General features: G+C 44.7%; 1 long non-coding RNA gene across 1 annotated transcript; it reads right to left on the bottom strand.

Annotated features, from left to right (window-relative positions):
- Positions 1-2,397: 2,397 nt before the first annotated feature.
- Positions 2,398-4,508, bottom strand: LOC118013060. Its single transcript, XR_004679921.1, has 3 exons — positions 4,447-4,508; positions 2,604-2,619; positions 2,398-2,420 (listed from the first exon to the last, which is right to left on the bottom strand). It is a non-coding gene; the product is annotated as an uncharacterized LOC118013060 (long non-coding RNA).
- Positions 4,509-14,257: the final 9,749 nt, after the last annotated feature.

Genomic DNA, 14,257 nt, shown 5'->3' on the forward strand with positions numbered 1-14,257 from the left:
TGAGCTCAGAGTGGGACAGCAGGGTCCACCACCAGCAGCCCTGCACCGCGAGCTGCGGCAGGGGGCAGGCATCTAACACCCCGCCTGGAGCCCGGGAGGTGCTCACCCATGACTGCCATCTCTCTGAGGATGCTTTCGTTCTCGTTCCTGTGCGCGTGGAGATGTGGGGTAATAAACAACAACACAGTGTACTGGAAGCCACAAATACGGGCTTAAGCTCACACACATACTATCCACTGTCTAACAAAATTTAAAAGGCAAAGGAAAAAAAAGGTGTCTATCAGTGGGAGATACCCGTTAAAGAAGCGGATTTCTAGCTGGACCCTGCAGAAAGGTAGGTGTGAAGGGATGGAGGAGGCATGACAGCATTTCAGAAAAGCAGAGGATAGAAGAAGAAGGAAAGACTGGAGCTGTAGGCAAATGTGAAGACTGGGGGCAGGGAAGGAGGCCGGAGACGTACATAATTGCTCCGTTGTATCTTTATACACACACCCTCCTTTAGGCAAATTTAACATATAACGAAAGATCTGGATTTCGGGGGGGGGGGAAATTAGCAGTTATCATTAAGCTTACAAAACTACTCTGCTTCTCAGAAGAATACATTAAGGAGGTCATCTTGGAACGATGAGTTCCCTTCCAGAATTTAAGTGTTTGATATTCAGAAAACAAACTAACTTACGGGCTATTTTTAAAGACACATTCGTTCCTAAAAGTAGCAGGAGACAGGCAGGTTTCAAACCAAATATTTTATAGGATGCCAATATACATAAAACACAAAACAAGAGGGCTGCTCTGGCCGAAGCCGAAATGTTGAAAACAAAGTCTGGCCTCCCGCGGAACCCTGCAGAGCCTGGATCAGGAAGCAGGATCCCCTCACTAAGCCCCAAGCGACTGTGCCAGTTCCCTCTGGCCTCACACAAGGGAATAATATCTGACCAGCCTCTCTGGCTAACGTCAGCTGAGTAATGTCACCAGAACAGCAATTAACAGATGGCGGAAGGAGGGCCGATGGACTCTGCCAACCTGAAGCCAGGTATCCTGAAACCCACGTAGTATGTTGCTTTGCCGAGCAGGCTTTTTCTTGCCTTTCCTATTGCTATTTGCGTGAGTGTGTGTGATAGGTTACTTTTCCACACCATTTCTTACAAATTAAAAAAAAAAAAAAGAGACCCAGGAAAGTTGGGACAATGCCAGGTTTCTTCATGACTATGGGACAAAGCCAACTGGAGTTTTTCTCGCTGTTCTCTTATCGGTAAACGTGACCTTCTGTTCTATTTTGATAAGCACGCCCCACCGAAGCTACCTTGTTGACTCGTTCTGGGTAGAACCCACGCACCACATCACAAGAACAGAAGATGAGCCTTTCGGCAACACACAACGGGGTCAGCTACTGGAGAAGTTCCGGTCTGCCCAACTGCTCGCTAGATTAAAAACAGATGACAGAGGAGAAGCCGCTTCCATAGGACGCTAGAGAATCGCCTCGCTAAGAACTAGAGCTCTCTAGTCCCACTGGGATGCTTACACAAAGTGAAATGAAATGTGCAATCTTATCTGCCGCCTTCAGAAGAAGGGGTGTAAGTCCACCCATACAGGGGTTCTTAAATTACCTGCACACCATCTTTCAGCGTGGTAGAAACCGGTGAGACAATCACCCTTTCCCAGCCCCCACAGAATATTCCCGTTTTGCTCTTCCATTACAAAGGGGCCATTACATTTTACAAAGAAGCGATTATCCAAGGTGTGTAGACTATGATTCCAACCCATATCCAGAAAAAGGAATAAGACAGTGGGGGGTGGGAGGAGGGAATGTAGATGGGGGAGGATGAAAGAGAATTGCTTTAACACTCAAGGAAAGAGTTTTGTTAATGAATCCCAAGAATTTCTTAGTTTCTTTCTTTCTTTCTTTCTTTCTTTCTTTCTTTCTTTCTTTCTTTCATGTGAGAGAGAGAGTGAGTGAGTGAGCATGAGAGGGGGAGAGGGAGAGAGGCAGAGGGAGAAGCAGACTCCCCACTAATTAGGGAGCCCTTTGCGGGTTCAATCCCAGGACCCTGGGATCATGACCTGAGCTGAAGGCAGGTGCTTCACCCACGGAGCCCCCAGGTGCCCCCAAGAATTTCTTAGAATGTGGGTTGTAACTGACGGGGAGATAGGAGTAGAAAAATTCCTTTCCTCTTAACCTAATGAAGCAAGGCAAGTTGGGGTTTTTCTCAACAGGAGGTTAATGTGAAAGTGAAAAGCAAACACAAGGGGACAAAGAGATGGTTGCACAGAGCACAGACTTCCCAATCCGAGTATAACCCGTGTTTTCCCGATGTGCATTAACCCGAGTAGGAAAACGGGGTCCCCAGCCCAGGCTTGGGGCAGTATACCCACAAACAGGCACTTAAGTACACACCTCTGGTGTTGCTCTCTGCGCAGTCCTCCAAGGTGAAAGAGGTACTGTTAGTCTCGGTTTCTAGTTTCTGATCTTCCAAAGGGCCTACAAAAGTGTTGAGGCCAGATCTAGAACTAGAACTCTTGTGAATTCACACCTTCTGCTCATCAGCTGTCAAAAGATTCTTTGTATCTTAAGTTTCTTATGTACCAGGGAGACCCAAACTCACCTGCTGGGCTGGTAGCCTACAGAAGAAAAAAACCACTCAGGGAAGTGAAATTAGGACAGAGAGTTGGGCAGGAAATTTCCGTCAGGAAATTATCCTCTCAAAGCAAAATCTGGAGATTTCTAAGCTGCATTTCTTAAGGAAGACAACTTTTTTCTTTTTAACATCCTAGCTTCAAACTTGACACTTTTTGCAAGACTGAATTACTTGGGATGAAATAATCTGAGAATACCTGAGGCAATTTGGTGCAAAATCAGGCTCTAGATCGTATGTGCACCGATCCTAAAAACAGTGTGTGTCTCCGGCTCTGACAGAAGAACTCGTGGAAAGAAAAGGCAGGACGGCAGGGAAGACGACATTTCTCAGGCACACACAAGCAGGGAGCTGGCTGGGCAGGCCAGGCTGGAGGTCCCAGCATGGGGGGGGGGTGCCCAGTCGGGGAAGCGGTAGGACTGACACCACCCTGAGTCCTAGAGCAGACCGACAGGGACGGCTGGGAGCACAGAGCACTCGCCAGGGCATGTCCTGGGAGGCTGCAGAGGCTGCAGGACGGGCCTGTTTTAGAGGAAGCTGTGTGGGAAAGAGAGAAAAAAATCTGCAGGACTGGCTCAGTCGGCTCTATGTACCGTGCTTGCCAAAGCATGTGCGGGGGGAAGCTTACCCCTGAGCCCTTCCTGACCCCTTTGTCACTCATCCTCCCAGTGCCTTCCAACCTTCCAAGGACTCCCTGCCCCGCCCCCCCATCACCAGAGTCATGCCCTCGGGGAGATTCCTGGTGAGTTCCACCTGCCTCGCCGGCAGAGCTCACCTGTGGACCTTTCTCCATCTCTTCCTCCCTCCCTCCTCCAATGCCCTCTCCCAAAAGTCTCGCTAGGTGACAGCTAATCTGATCAAGGGTGCAATGGATTTTAATATATTATTGAGTTTCCTTTCCCAAACCGTATCTCAATAACACCTTGCCTCACCTGATTTCCAGACCTTTCTGAGGGAATTTTGGACCCAGTGATAAATCAGGAGGTAGAAGAACATGGTTGCTTAGATCGGGCTCACCTGTCGAGGTTTAAAACCTTGAAGAACTGGGGGGCCTTGAGATTTGTTTTAGCCTGATAGAAAAGCTCATCATTGGGGACATCAGTTTCACTTAACACTGGATTCCCAACCCGTCCCGGGAGCCCTCTGCCTCCTCTCCTCTCTGGCTTTGGGCTCACTGTCATCACGTTCTCACCTCCACGGAGGGGATTTTGGTTTTGTTCTGCTTTTGCTTTTGTGTTTGCAAAAACAAAACAACCACCACCACAAAAATTCACAGGAACACGTTTGTGAAACATGTTCATAAGCGAAGTGTACCTTCCTGTAAACATGAGGGGACAAAGGAGGCAACCAAATATCGGAGATCAGCGAGGACTCCATCCCTGAGCGCGGAGAAGCTAGCCTAGGATGTGAATCACAGAGGCCAGCAGCATGTGCCCGGCCCTCCTGCTCCAGCACCCCAGCTTATTGAAACCATTACATAACGAGGAGCCAATTAGAATCCGTTCCTTATCGACCCAGCTGCCTCCATGCCGAAGATAGGACGTGGCTTCTGGGGACGGAAGGGGCAGTGGTGCTGTAAGGTGAGGCTCAGACGGACTTTTTCAGAATGAGAATGGATTCTAAAATAGACTAATAGGGTAATAGTGGAGATCCTGAAATCACTAGCTATACAATTTATATTCCCACAGCACTAAGGAGGCAGACTCCAAAGAGGAGTTAGCCCAGAAAGCAAAGAAACAAGCTTGCACTCGCCTTCCAGGGCAGGCTGAGAAGGTGAGGTGCGACCAAGATTGGGGCTGTTCTGGGTAATCACCTGTTCGACTGTTTTACCCACATACTCCCCATGGGTGGGTTCCTCTCCTCTGAGATTTCAGGAGAGAAGATGAAGAGTCCTGAGAATCAGAAAGCATAATCAGAGGGAAAAAGAAGGATCGGTAAGCATAAGGAAACATGACAAATGTTATTTATTTTTACTTGCCTCCAGAGTGAGTGACCCAGTCTGGGAGGTGTGATTTTTCTTATCTGAAAATCCTGCTGCCAGATTTATCTTCCTCAAGAAAAGATCTGAGCACGTCAGACATAAGGCAAGGAAGCTTCCGGGCTACACAATCCACGTCCTTCTGATTGCATTTAGAAAAATCCTCCCTCCCCAAATGCTGTCACATCGCACATTCACTGGGGAGAGAGGAAAGAAAAGGACGGACATGAGGAAGCAGAGACCTGACATGTGTTAGACTCCAGTCCCAAGCATTAACTCAAGAATCCTCTCTGGATATTCACGAAATATCTCACCCTACTAAATTTCACCTGGAATTCCATTTCTACAAAACTGAATTCTAAGAAAAATTAAATCCTGCAATGATCCAGAACGCTTTTGCTCTGGAGGTGTATGGTCTGGTCCTTGGAGACCCAATGCTCCCCCTTTTAAAACAAATATTTAACTCTCTAGGCAAAAAATTCAAAAGTGAGTCTGTCTACATATACCATCCAAAGGTAAATAAAAGGAAGTCATGTATAATAAAATAATACCTTTTTAATATTTAAAAATCAAATGGGACATGGGACAAATCTCTGTTGTGCCAACTTCCCATGAAGTGCAGACCGTCTAGTGTCTCTGGCCCCATCTCTGCAAAGCCAACAGCACTGCCAGGCCTGGGACAATGAAACCCTCCCACGAATTTCCTGAAGGCCCCTACCGGCTCTGTGAAGAACCACTGATCTCGCTGGCCTGCAAAACACTGCCCAGACCAGCAGCTGAGGCTGAGAGGTTCACTCGGCCATCCTTGGATAGAGACCCCATTCCACAAGGAAAGACACTCACCACCACCCAAAAGATGGGGCTTTTGCTCTAACTTCTTTATCGATCCCATCAGTTAGCCCTGAACAAGTCTTTAAAATAGTGTTAACAGTGAATGAAAAATCTCAGGATGAGAAGTAGAAGTTCATCCAGTAAAAACTGGGTTGCTGGTATGACATGAAACATGGAATATTTCCGAATACAGGCCTTTTATCGAACATCTAGATAATGGACATCCACATAACATGCAGATGACCAGATGATGCTGCATCTAGATTTTTTTTTTCCCAAGTTTCACAGACCAGAGTGCAGATGTATTTCTAACGCCGATCACATCTCATCCTGGAATAGAGATGCCTCCTACTCATGGAACGGATTGCTTTTATGCGAAGTTTGCGCTTTCATTAGATTTTCTGAACACCTAGTCCCCAACACAATCCTACCCTCTTTTGAGTTATGTTACATTTCCAGGAAAGCATTCGTGCATGCATTCATGCATTCTTCAGAGTTTACTCAATACCCCTTACAAACGGGTCACATGAAAATTAATGGCATGGCCTCAGCCCTCAAGAAGTTCACACTCATACTGAGGAGTCAGACACGAAAAATAATTGCAACACAAACAATGCTTCAATAATACAAGCTCAGTATTAATAAGAGCTTAGAGTAAAGCTTCTGGAGTCAGGCCATCAGGTTCAAATCTCCTTCCCTCTATTTATTTACTTTGTGATCTTAGGCATCTACTGCGCCTCTTTTCCTTCAGCTGTAGAGTGGGAATAAGAATACAACCAGTAACTTTATCTACTTCATAGCATTATTGTGAGGACTAAACGCTATCAATGGAATGTATTTAGACTGCACTTAGTAAGTGCCCTACTGTTGTTATTATTGTTGGAATGGATACAGAGAAAAAGGATTTTATTTTAATGTTCTGAAGGGTAGAAAAGGCTTTTCTAGAGGTTTTGCTCAATACCTTAAATATTGAAAGAGCTTCCAAAATAAAGTTACCTTCCTCCCAATTCCTTTGCCAGTTATCAAGTATTCCCAGGCGAGAACATAAGTTCATTTAATGAGGGTGGAACAATCTGATTAGCATTGGTAAGAGAATAGTTAAATTAAGTTAGAGATCTTTTTATTCTTGTCCATCACCATGTCTCAGGACGCAATAATTAAGTGAATGACTGGATGAATGGAATAGTATTTATTCATCAAAATATGTATGCCCTTACTGATATAAAAACCCACATAGATATTAAGTGAGAAATGGTTACAAAAGAGTGTGGTCCTTGTTTTTGTCTTTAAAAAGTGTATCTATTGGGCGCCTGGGTGGCTCAGTTGGTTAAGCGACTGCCTTCGGCTCAGGTCATGATCCTGGAGTCCCGGGATCGAGTCCCGCATCGGGCTCCCTGCTCGTCAGGGAGCCTGCTTCTGCCTCTGACCCTCCCCCCTCTCATGTGCTCTCTCTCTCTCATTCTCTCTGTCTCAAATAAAAAAAATCTTCAAAAAAAAATTTTTTTAATAAAAAGTGTATCTATTTATATGAATATATATGCATAAGTTCTGAGAAAATGCACCAAAGTGGTAATAGCCCTTTAGTAATCAGATTACATTCGGCCTTTGCTTTCTTCTTTGTAACTTACTGAATATCATTACATCTTTTGGCAATAACCATGTGTTTCCTTTATAAACAGGAAAGAAAAAGGAGTAACATTCATTTGATGGGACACTAATGACCAGCCAGATGGTCAAATGTAAAGAGAAAAAAATAATAGAAATAAAGGGGGAAAATTATTCACAAATAGATCACTGGCCTAATCCAGAAGTGGCTATTGCACAAATAACTTTGAAAATCATACTGTAACTATATATTGTTAACATTTCTGCCTTCTTTAGTTGATTATCGCTCTACCTGCTTTCTATGTCCACTCTGGTTACCATAAGAGCTGGTCTCACCACCATAATCACGCCATAAGAATTTATTATTGCTAGTCCATAAGTAATTAACCATTTCCAATGGATCATCCATTCCACCTTGGTTTAAAAACAACACTGAAGCATGATTTTTCTTTTCATCCCTTGAACTTACTTCTCTATTTCAGAGCTTCCTTGGAAGTGTACAGACCATCAAGAATGCAAATGCATCCGGTGTAGTCACAGTCCTCATCCCAAAGACCCCAGCACCAGCTGCTACCACACAAACCCCCAACGCTTCCTCCTGATCAGAGCTAGTCCAAAGAGGAAAGAGTAATGTGCACACGAAGACTGGAACATGGAGAATTTAGGGGAATGATCCCTGCCAATCTCTATTCCTGTAACCCCACCACACCCCTCCACAGTGCGTGACTTCAGGCCATCCAAGAGCTAAAGCCATTCCCGGAGCCCTAGAGGCATACTCCTTAGCCTAACACCAGCTTGCAAAGTGTTGGTCAGGGATCTCTTGCATGGCTGATAGTCAAGAACAAATGAACTGAAATCAGTATGACTTGTCTAAGTCCTGAGACTCTCGTTCTGGGAAAATCATCTTCAACTTGAGGGAGGGGGTCACACTTAAGAATGGAGTGGTGCTTGACAACTTTCATGAGCAGCTAACTCAGGTATGTATTTGGGGAAGGGACTACTCATGGTATTAATGAGTTTGGAGCTGGATCCAGTTTACAGAACTTTCATGTTGCCTTTTAAAAATAATTTTTGTTGTTGGTGGTGAACGTATCGTACCTGAAGTGGGAAGGGTAGGCGGGGATGAGGAAAAAATGGAAACCCTAACGATGGTGGGCACGAAGCACTGCAGTGATCCTAATCTCTTTACAATCATGTCACACCGAATACTTCTGGGAGCTGGGGAACAGGGTAGGAAAAGTTTACTCTTGTTCAATGTCACTGTTTCCTCAGTGGCTACCGGTCCTTTGTTAGCTAAGGGCCCTCTTTCCACTCAGCCCAAGAGCGGACCGTTGCACTGCCCGCTGACTTTCTCAGTGTTGGAGGCAAAGGGCTCTCGCCTACCAGGAGCGTCAGCCCAGAAGACAGGCTGCCCTCCCAACCAGTGGCCCAAATCCTGGATTTCAGAAAGCAGTGCCCTTCCTGATTTGCCGCTGGCCCTGCCAGATAGCCGTAAACCAATCAGCAAGTGGGATCACTAGAGTGTTTTGCTTATGAGAATATAGAATGACTTATCCCCATCACAGACCTGCCGGGCTGTGATCTGGTAGGCTTCGCACGAAGCTTTCCGGCATGAATCCCCTTTTGTGGAAGTGACTCCTCAGGTTTGTGTATGTTCATATCAATAAAGCAATTGCCCAGTTCTGAATAGGAAAAACAAAAAGTCAATATCTTGATGTTTATTTACAATGAAAGAATTAGGAATGAGTTGAGTCCAAGAGCTTGCCGGGAGCATGATGGTTAAAACTCCCCAGGGTCTGCTGTCTCTTTCCAGCAAATGAAAACTGAGGGACAGACCTAGCCTGCAGGTTGAGGGCATGGTGTAATTACCATGAAATGACAAGTCAACGATGAAGAAACGGTGGCAGGTGGATCTGCACATGAGGGTTCCTCTACTAGAAGATGCGTGTCCCGTATATAAGAGAGGCCCGGGTTTAACTCTTTGGCTTATTGGCCTGTTGAACACAGCAGTGAAAGAGTCAAGTAGAACATTTGAGGAAGATGTGTTTCCTTTGTAAGAATCAGAATCTTAACTGAAATTTCCAGAGCGTCGTGCCACACGGGGACAGCTTGACGGACCAACAAATGCTGCTCTCCGTGCATCAGCATGAGCAGCGCTCTGACAGTTCATGGCATATTTTGCAGGTCTACGGAGACCTCCAGGATTGTATGAAAGGAAGGATTTAGGCTTGTTTCTATGGAAACCATAACTACTCTGTAAGCCTGTTAAACAAGACCGTCTGCAACATGGTATCTTATTCAGGATGGTAGTCTTTGCAATACATCATTGATAAATTTTTTCAATCTGGATTTCAACATCTGCTGAGGACATTCAAAATCTGTGATGACTCCGCAGGAAGAGGATCAGGCGGCCACAGTGCAAACAAGCCCCACTGCACTCAGCTTCACGTGCTGGAAATCAGGATGGCCTCCACTTCAAGGAAAAGGGATTTTGCCCAGAACCCGGGGACAACATTTTTTACTTTGAACAACTGATGAGACACCAGCATTTTCTTAACTAGCTTTTATTTGCATTTCTTTGAATTTTTAGCTTTTCTTCACTGCAAAGGATTAACTCATTTAAAACGAAATTGGTTTAAGGATTAAGAAACAGAAAACATCGTCTTGTCTCTTCTACCTACTAGCTGTGAATATTTATGCAAGTTGCACTAGACTATGTCTTTTACTATTCCATCTCTAGCACCTAGCACAATGCCCAGAATATAGACGAAAAAGCAGCAATATTAATATCACAGTAATATCAGCCACCATTTTATTGAGCAACGGCTATGTTCCAAATACTGTGTTCTATGTTTTACATGAATTACCATATTTAATTTCTCACCACATCCCTCTGAGTGGATATTTGGATCAGCCCCAAAGCACAGATAAGAAAACTGAAGTTTAGTAGGGGCTAGAAAACTTGGCCAGCATCACATAGCTAGTAAACTGGCCAGAAATTTAATTAAAAATTTGGTCTAATTCCGAATCCTGTGATCCTGACACTGTGCTATTCTGCAGATGGCTAAATAAATAAATAAATAATGATGTAACTTCTCGGAGCCTTTGTTTCATCTCCAAAAAACTGGGGATGATCCTTGCCTCAGAGAGGACTTGTAATGATTTCAAGATTTACTTTATAAGCCATAAAAAAACTATACAAACTTTTGTGATGTTATTTCTTATTGGCTGTGTGCTTGCAAACTAGATACCATCTGGACTCCACAAAAGAACAGTGCTTGAACATCTAATTTTTTGCTTTTAATAGTAGTGTCTTGAGAGCATCACACAGAGAGCGAGTTGCAAAGAAACAGGAGCGTAAGTTGGACAATAACCCTAATGACAAAGTAGTTGACAGATATATATATTTTTTTTACCTTATCTCTGTACCAAGCCCCTACAGATCTGAGGACTAGAGTCTCCATAAAACTGGTAGCATCCTTTAACCGGAGCTGGTTAGCACTGCAAAGCGAAGGGGGATCAAATTATTGTAGTGTTCACTGACGCTGAATGGGGTTGTTGCTGATGATGAAAGCTCAGGACAGGAAGTAAAAAGCAATGAGCAGCACCCGAGCCAACATGTGTTGATTAATGGATGACATGGCTGACAAGGACACATATCCTTGTGCATACAGCTGTTTGAGTACCAGAGACCACCCTCTGTTTCTGGTGACAGTTGGCACTCATAAGAGCTGTCATTCTTTGCAGATCATCGTGCTGTGACAGTGAACATCCAGATGCTGGGGGGACCAGAGAACCAAAGGCCGCAATAGTTCACTGCGATCTTACTGAGCTGCATGGGACGGTCACCAGCAGAGACTTGGGGACAAAACCCAGGCTGGTGCAACAGGCAGCCAAAAAGATCCAGCTTCAACTTCCGGCTCCACCCTAATTAGGGTGGTCTTGGATCAAATACTTAACCTTGATACATGTTGGTCACATATTTGGGTTCCCTAATCTGTAAAGGATTAATAATAATAGTACCCATGTTGAAGATAAAATGAGAAAGTGCCAGGGGTAGTAGGGAAAAAGGGTTCACTGGATGCTAGTTGGCATTATTGAGTGAACTACCATTTTTTAAATTCTCAAGTGAATATCTGATTTTTTTAATTGGCTCTTTGCTTTTGTAAAGTGGACACTCTGAGCCATGGGGACTACCATGCACATGAGTTGATAAAATATTTTTAGACACTCTTCAAAAGGGTGTTCGATTTCCCTATGTCTTGCCTATCATGCGTCCTTTATTTTTCTAGGTACTGTGAGGAGGAGGATGAAGACTCAATCTCCTGGAGATTCATAGCGATACCCACAATATAGCAGATGTTTAACTAATGTTTATTATATTCAAGAATAAAGGAAAAGTATCCTAAAACTAGGCATCTAGATTCACTAGGATAAATACATAAATTGAAACTTAAAACCTAAATTTTAATAAAAAGTCATATCGTTCACAAGTGTCAAAGTAAATTGCTGTCAAGGGAGAAGAGGCCTCTCTTTTTTTTTTTTTCTTTTCTTTTTTCCTTATTTTTAGGCTTCTTTTTTCAATCCATGGACTAAGGGGCAGTATTTCTTAGCCATGTCTGGATGAGGTTAGCTGGACCCAGCTCCCAGGTCAGCAGGAATTACAAAGCAGCACAGAACTGAGTATTTTGCCAGTAAAGCCAGTTAACTCCAATTCATAATGGACTCTGTTTCCCTGCTTGCCGAGGATGAAAAAGCAATATGTTATATTTATCACATCTAGAAGTTCAAGTTCATGCCATTAAGACATAATCTTTGGAAAATCTATGCCGCAGAAATCATAGTCTCTGCATCTTTGATTAAATCACAAAATTTTAATAAGGAAGGAATCTTAAGGGACCACTTGAATCTAACATCCTCATTTATAGACGAACAGTCTCAAGTCCAAAGAGCTTACAAGGCCTGTGATTCCTCAGCGAGCCGATTCACTAGACTCTAACAAGACCGCAAGAATGAAGCTGTCCACGGTTGCACGTTTACCCTCTGCCAAGCAGTACCGCCCCGGGACAGAGCTTCCTGCTGCAAGATTCTTAGAAATAAAGAAAGTAGCATAGATTTGGTAAAAGATTTTGCCTCCATTGATGGGGGAAATTTTTTTCTTATACATGGCAAGAAAATATCAATTTCCTGTTACTGGTTCTTTGTCTACTCGTCATGGATTCAAGGTCTGATATATTAGAAACCGCTTTCCCTTAAGTATTTGCATGTCCCTTCGCAAACAGGGAATCCAATCTTGTCTAGCACGTGTGAACGTAAAGGTGTAGAGGATTCTGCTGTTTCTAAAGTGGGGAAGGACAACACGGAGTGTGACCACACAGCCCCAGGAGAACAGGTAGAGGACACAGGCTGCGAAGCAAAAAGCCACTCCCTTTCATTTTCTGTCCTCACTTGGTCCTCCCTCCAGAATCTTCTCGCCCAGATGTCAAAGGAGGGTGTGCCCAGGGAAAAAATGCCTTCAAAACCTTTCAGATAAATGTGTCAAGCAAGGTTCATTCCAGAGCCAGTCTCCGCTACCCTGTCCTGCTGGAGATACTCTAGGAGATGCTAAACCAGCCCGGATGATGCTGAAGCCTCATTGCAGTGCCCGTCCTGGGGAAGCGCACTCCCCCCGCTAAGGGCAGTGTGTGCTGGAGAGGTCACGTGGTAACACAACCTTCACCTGCCACCGTGTGGACTCCGAGTCATCTAGCACCAGGGGTCGTGGGGCCAGAGATGCCTTCGACTCGGAAGACTTTCCAGCGGCTCATCTGTGTGTTAGGTTCTTGCCTGTTTTCCAAAGGCCGGGACCGAGAGTTACTTTTGGCTTGGCTCCAGCCACCTGACTGTGCGCCCCTCCCTCCCAACTGTCCCCCTCCGGCTCATCAGGCTGGTCTCCATACATCTTCCAACCACTCAGGGGTAGCTCTGGTCTGTGCTGAACACATCATCCGCTCCCTCAGTCTACGGAGGCAATAATGCAGGTAAATAATGCAGTCCAGGGGCCCAGACTGAAGACAACAGGAGCTCTGTCCCTGCACGCTCACCACCTCACCCCTCAGAGGTCTTACCCTCTCATTACCTCTGCATTCCTAAATAATGTATGCATACGATGATCTCTTGAATCGTAGGCAGTGTCTACCGACTTGCTCTTACAGTACGAGAAAGCTTCAGTCCTCTTACTAGATCCTCAGTACTTTTGAGTCACCAATTTTAGTCCCAATTTGCTACATTAAAATTGTTTATGTTGAGCCAAGTAGCAAACTAGGATTATGGTTCTTTTCTTGTACAACTCTCCCCCCACCCAGAGTTAATAATGATCTCTATTTAATTCCCTTCATTTCTTAATTTTCTTTCCACATCCTCTGAAAGCTCCATAAAATGCTGCTTAATACAAATTCCCTCTTGCTCCACCCTGTCAGGTCATCTACCCGAGTCCATTTCTCCCCTGGAGACGTTCTTCCTGGAGTCCGCCCTTTTCCCGATCCAGTCTGGCCTGGCTGGCCCCAAACCCTGCGTCCACTTGGACTCCTCCTTGCCTCTCTCCTGTGTTGGATTCTCTGTTTCCAGGGTCCACTGTCTTCCTCTTTCTCCTGCCTTATTCCTGCCTTCCATTGAATAGAGCACTTCTTCCAGGATCTTCTTGAAATAGAGCTCTTGGCAGACGTATTTTTGAAATCACACGTGCCTGAAATATTTTTGTTCTACTGCGGACTAGACTGATCATTTTGCTTGGTTACAAATTCTGTGTTGAACAATGATGTTCCTTCACAATTTTGAAAACCTGTTCCACTGTCTTCCAACATCCAGCATTGCTTTGGAGCATTGCTATTCTGTGTGTGTGCTTTCCTTTCTTCTCTCTGGAAGTTTCTGAAATCTCCTTTTAACTCCTACACTGTAAAACTGCATGATGCTGGGCCCCCATGTGACACCTCTGCATTCATTATGCTGGGCATTTTCTACCAACAAATTCCCATGTTTCAGTTTTAGGGAAATTTTAACATGACTCCGTGGGCCCCTTTCTTCCCTCTGGCTCGTCTTCTGGAACCCTTCATGTTGATGCTGGAGCTCCTGGGCTTATCCTTCAGCTTTGTTCTTTTACTCCTTTCTGGGAAACCTCTCAGGTCTCATAGCCTCATCCCCGTTACTCTGTTTTTTCCTCCTGCGACTCATA

This window comes from Mirounga leonina, unplaced genomic scaffold (genome assembly GCF_011800145.1).
Source record: "Mirounga leonina isolate KUSES-001 unplaced genomic scaffold, KU_Mleo_1.0 Mir_153, whole genome shotgun sequence".
NCBI lineage: Eukaryota > Metazoa > Chordata > Mammalia > Carnivora > Phocidae > Mirounga > Mirounga leonina.